The sequence below is a fragment of the Amblyomma americanum genome, chromosome 4 (assembly GCF_052857255.1).
Source record: "Amblyomma americanum isolate KBUSLIRL-KWMA chromosome 4, ASM5285725v1, whole genome shotgun sequence".
NCBI lineage: Eukaryota > Metazoa > Arthropoda > Arachnida > Ixodida > Ixodidae > Amblyomma > Amblyomma americanum.
Window position 1 is genome coordinate 104,100,443 of NC_135500.1, and position 5,913 is coordinate 104,106,355.

The 5,913-nt window shown below is 41.1% G+C and overlaps 1 long non-coding RNA gene across 1 annotated transcript; it reads right to left on the reverse strand.

The window, feature by feature from the left end:
* Positions 1-375: 375 nt before the first annotated feature.
* LOC144130283 (uncharacterized) lies at positions 376-3,584 on the reverse strand. The gene is made up of 4 exons (XR_013314046.1): positions 3,509-3,584; positions 3,199-3,379; positions 767-883; positions 376-524 (listed from the first exon to the last, which is right to left on the reverse strand). It is a non-coding gene; the product is annotated as an uncharacterized LOC144130283 (long non-coding RNA).
* Positions 3,585-5,913: the final 2,329 nt, after the last annotated feature.

Here is a 5,913-nt window from a genome sequence, read left to right on the forward strand (position 1 = left end):
TACACTGCACGGGATGTGAAGTCTGCTACCCTTTCCTTTTGGCAACACGCATTTTGGCAGTAAATTCAGAGAGATTAAATGGGAGATTATCGAGGCTAGACACATCTTATGACTCCGTGAAGAATGTGTGTTTTGTCTATCGTGTTAACACACAATGAGTTAGACTACCTCGATCCGGGAAATGTTGAGGGCGATTTTTGACTCATGTTGTCCTGTATGCTTATCTGTAACTACATGGTTTATGGTATTGCTTGGCTTTTTATATATTCCCTGTTCACGCCAATAAACTTTAGTCGCGAGTCAACACCTGTCTTGTCTACTTTCTCATCCCTGTCTTTCGCGCTGGTGGATTCACCGCAATGGATCACCTCTGCAGAAATCCAAGGCATGACATTTTCCTCTTCACACTCGTGGTTCAGCGCATAATACGGCAAAGGCTTTTCAATTCCAAGGAAAGTTCATGGCTCCATTGAACACTGCCTCCTGCTTACAAGACACAGAGCAGCAATCATTGTAGATTCTACCTGTGACACAAAGAGCAAAGTTTTAGTTTGAGTGGACTAAACTAGGAAAGCAGCACAATATATCTATAGCCAAATAACTGAACTGAAAGAAATAGAGGGTAGTGTAATAGTGAACACACTGATATATTGCAAGTGAGATATATGCATAATATATTGCAATATCCAACACTGCTACCATTGCCTTAGCCAACTACTTCATAAATAACAATAAATGCAGTATCACAAAAATACTGATAACGTACTATTAGTGTTAATAGTAGCAGTGCAGGTTCCATGAACAAAAAAGGGCCCAGTGCTGACTGTCGTTCCCACAGCAGCCTTGTGACCAATGGCCGGTGTAAAGGAAAGAGGAGGAATGACTGAAAAGAGAAAGAGCCAGGGGGAAGGAAAATAGGTATAGAAGGGCTTAGGATATCATAGGCAAATAAGGTTGTTTAGACAGTGAGCACAAAATAAACATTACCACACAAGTAAAGACATACAAGACCAAACATATATATCATTGTGCAGAGTGGCAAACTTGATGCCATTTAGCCCAAAATATGTTTTCAATAAAGTGATTATAATTATTAATAGAACAACTGACCGAGTGAAACCATAACAGGGATGAACAAGGAAGTTGTTAATATTCTGGCAGAAATTAAAAGAAAATAGATCTGGCCAGGGCATACAATGCAGAGAATGAATCACCAATGGTATCTTAGGGCAACAGAATGAATTTGATGGATTTTAATGGCACAAGGGCATCTGTGGCCAAAGAGTGCCTTAGCACAAGTTAATTTCGTCTACTCAAGGTGAAATCAGAGACCCATTTCCCAAGCATTTCATTCCAGATAAGCTGAGCACCACGCCAGGAAACAGCTTGTGCATTGTATCGCAACAAAATTAATTTCACCCTAAGGAAAATATAGCAGGAGATAGCTGATTATAAGCTCACTAGATAAGATTAGGTGATTTCTGATAGTGTGGCATGTAGCTGGTGCAAGACACAGATAATTAAACTGGAAAAGGCCATTGTCCTGAGGTGAATGTAAACTAAGCAATGAGGATAATGAAATTCGCTATACTAGAGCTGTTAAGAGTCAGCTCAAGTTCCATGCCTCAAGATGATGCAAGTTTGCTCAGTGAAAAAAATCATAAGTTCACCCAAGAATTGGTATCATGGCGGTATCAGGCTGCAGGTGCAGATGAATTAATCCTGCCTCAGAGAAGAGCTACATAGAGCACAAAACATTTAGGCCAGTCCTACACTGACAGCTGTTAATAACTATTTTAAAACTGTTTTTCATTGCACAAACAATAATACCGAGTTTGTGTTGGTCATGTGATTATGTTACTGAGGCTCTCCTCAAATTCTAGCCAGAGCTAAAATACAAGCTCTCTCAACTAAGTTTTTATATCAACAATGAGAACATAAACACATGCAGATTATTCAAGTAGAAGTTTTATTCTTCATGACGTGCCCTACAAATTTTAAATTATACTGAAATGTAATAGAGTGGAGTGCTTGTGCCAAAAATACTAAACCTCAACAACAAAGAGAACACAAGATAAAGGCAACAACATATTGCCCAAAATTTAAATGTTTGACAGAACAAATATGAAAAGAAAACCTCTCCACAACTGGAACAAAAGAGCGTGATACCGAGCACACATTTGAAAATTGTTTCATCCAAATCCCCAGTCTGGTTCTTCAGCACTCTTCAGCCAGCATGTCATGAAATGTACCATAGTTCTGGTAGCTGTAAAGAGTATACAGCTGATCCGGCATTTTGATATGTGAACAGTAACCCTCAATGACCACCAGGCTGAATACTTTCAAGAGGCTGTTCTAGTAACAAGACTGCAGTGAAACACTTAGCAAGTTATGCTGGCGTAATAATGCAAACCGTTAATCTGAGAGTTCGCTACCACGCAACTCTGTAGTAACTCCTAAATTGTTGCAATCGAATGAAAAAAAGGACTGCCTATTATATAAACTAAAGTCAAGAGGCTGCAATGCAAGGCCTCGACAGAAGTGCTGCAATAGAGCAATAGCGATACAATGTACACTTTAGGCCACACAATGAAACATGATCTTTTATCCTTAATTATCAGAATTTCAATATTTGTTTTCCTTGCTCTCTTGCAAAATTAAGTTTAGATCGTGAAAGCGCTCAAAAAGACAAGGATACAGAAAGAGATTCCCACACAGTGCGCTTACCTCCAGTGTCTTTTTGAGCACATCCACTATCTAAACATGGTAACCCAACTAGTCTAAATGCTGTCGTTATTCCAAAATTAAGCCTTTCACAAAGTGGGAGCCCCTTTCCCCATACAAGGTACACCATAACTAATCCAACACTTTTTTCATGAAATGTTTTCTCTGAGAATAAACATTGTTTGAAGATTTTGCAATAGTACTTGTCTTTTCGATTCTACGAATGTATCATGCAAGTGTTCAATGAAATGACCATCTGCCTATCTTGATCATTGCTCAAAATCAGGGTATAATGTACCATGAAGGGCAGGCTCTCTTGATTTTTATGTTTTCCTAACGAAGCATGTACGTGCAACCCTTCTGCTGGCTTGTATGCAGCAGGTTTGTCTAGCTAGGCGAACTGTGGTTTTGCTATAAAGATAAAATGGTACTTTGGAAGTGAATGGTTTTCTAAAATGCATTTAACATACATACCGGGGCTTTAACAGCACCTGGTGTAAGCAACATCAGTGGGGGGACCGCAGGAGTGGCCTAGTGGTCCGAGCATCTGCCTCGCAAGCAGGAGGTGCGGAGTTCGATCCCCAGTGCCACCGGGTAACCAGAGCTGATACAATGGGTCGTTTCAATGGCCAGTTTAAAACTTGAAATAACCATGCTGCAATATATACAAAAAATGATTTGTGTGTTCTCTCTTACATGACATAGTTAATCATATCATAGTGTTGGTAGCACACAAAATGCATGTGTGGAACATATACATGCACTGTTTTTGTTCACATCTTACCTGCTATGTGCTGTTATGGCATGTTATGTGCTGGGAAAGCAACAGGCAGTGAGCAATGTTGTGTTGCAGCCTTTCTTCTGGTGGAATTTGAATCGTGTGAGGTGCACCTGAAAGAAATTGTTTCATACATAAGTATATTTCATGTAACACAAGAAAAAGTGCACAGCCCCATCATGAGTTGTGGTTTAAACTAACAGCGAGCTTTTTACTACTCTATTTAACATATGATGCAAGTCAGTGATGCTGGAGGCACAAAACTAAATACTGTGAGGTAACAAGAGCTAATATGAACAATCATGCCTTTAAGAGATATTGTCAATATATATTTTCCTGAATGAACTAAAGTTATCCTTAGAAGCATTCAGAGGAAGGTAATTTTGCTAAATGCCTTTTGCCAGAATAGGCCTTTTATGAACCAGTTGCAAATGAAAAGAACAACTTTAAAACCATGCTAAGCATGCTCTAACGCCAAAGTAGTTGTATACAAGCAGTATACTATGCCCCTAGTTTTATGGTGGGCCTGTACTGCACAATTTTCATGCAAGGTAGTTGAAAGTATGTGCCATGAAACAGACCTCTGCTTGCTGAAACTGGCAAATAAGTACTGGGTTTTTAAGGCAGGAAAGAAGTTACATAGTTCCTTCTGCAGGTCTTCAACTTCAGGTTAGTTATTTGAAAAATATCAATCCCTGAACTGCAATGATTGAAGTTTTTAGCAAATAACATTTCCATTGTAACAGTGGAAACGCTCTTTTATTTGAGGAACGACTTTTCAAAAGCCTGTGTTTCATGGTGGCTGTCAAGTAGCCATGATAAAGAGAAACCAGTCACGACACACAACCAAGCCCCCGTAGCACATTTTCAACTATACCCTCATGATATAGCTTTAAAGTAAGTGTTAAGCAATACAAATACAAATCCCTTGATTTCCTTCATGATTTATCACTGGTGTATGCATACAAAGATAACCGTACAAGATGTGGAGTGCATGGTACAGAGAGAGTAGGCAGATGGTTTCTTGACACTCAAAAAGTGAACAAGGGAAGGAAAAATCTCAGGTTGCTTGCCGTTTCGACAAGACAACTTGTTTTCGTCTGGGGTCAACATATACAGAGGAAATGTAGAATCAAGTACAGGGTTGTCCACTCTTAGTGCGAACACGCGAGCACATGGCTGTGCTCTTTGGGCCACTGTGTCTGACATTGCCACACATCGAAGTGTAACATGACACGAAGCACCACATCCAGGTGCATCTCCTCTTGCGCCATTTTGCAGCGATGAGTGGCTGCGCCGCACACAGTGGACCTCTAAAGAGTGCGGCCATGCGCTCAAATGTTTGCACCAAATGTGGCCAGCTCTGTACATTCCGGAATTGGCATAATTATTTGAAAAGGCCGTGGACATGGTCAGAGGTTTCCCAACCCATAATTTCCCCCTCCTTTCCTTCTTTCTTTAATTTATCGTTATACTTTAACCTTACGCCCTGCACCTCCTGACATCGCTTCTCGGAACCTTGGCTGCCATACTCCTCCCCCTCCCCCTTCTTTTTGCCTTTTCTCCGAACCTGCCCTCTTTTTCTCTTTTTCCTTCAAATTATTTTGCCCCCCCCCCTGGTATTTTATTCTGCCATGCTGCTTAATTCTTTTATCCTAGTTTTTCAGGAAAAGGCAGGCAGCCATACCAAGCCACCTGTTGCGGCTGGACATAAAGCCATTCAAGCCCACTATCCACACTCCATACCCCGAGATTCGTTTCTACTGAATTGGGCTTTTTTGTTTTCACAGTTTTGCAGGTCAACCGGTTAATCTTCTTTAGCAGCTATCATGCCTGGTCAAGGTTCACGCTCCCCATCGTAACGCCCTTCCCATATCGCACCCTCGTCCCACACAACAGGCCTTTCGCCTCGAAGTGAAAACCTTATTTAATCCCCACCAATGATGAACACTTTGCCAGACAAAGACAAGTCCTCTTGTCGAAACGTCGGCAAGCACCCTGAGGCTTTTGCCTTCCTTATTCAGTTTGTGAGATACCAGGGACAGGTGTTCAAGCAGCCATACCACACTAATACCCCTGTCACACGGGCACCGCAAAGGCCTTTGAGAATCATATGCAAAGGCGTAAGGAGTGCAGCTACCCGGTACAAATGTTGCGCCTTTGTCGCTAAGGGCCTTGGAGGCGAAGGCGCTCAACCGAGACCTTAGGAGCCCGAAGACGCGGCATTCGAGAAGCTGTGATCGCAGTACCATCCAAAGTCAAAAAGTAAAAGCAATAAAAAAAATAGATAAGCTAATAATGTTTGAAAACATTTTTTTCAAATACGAAAGGTGTGTCTGGCTTTGGTTTTTGTACGGGTTTTTATGTTTTATGTTCAAATTTCAAGACAGTGAAAGTGTTGCGGCAACACC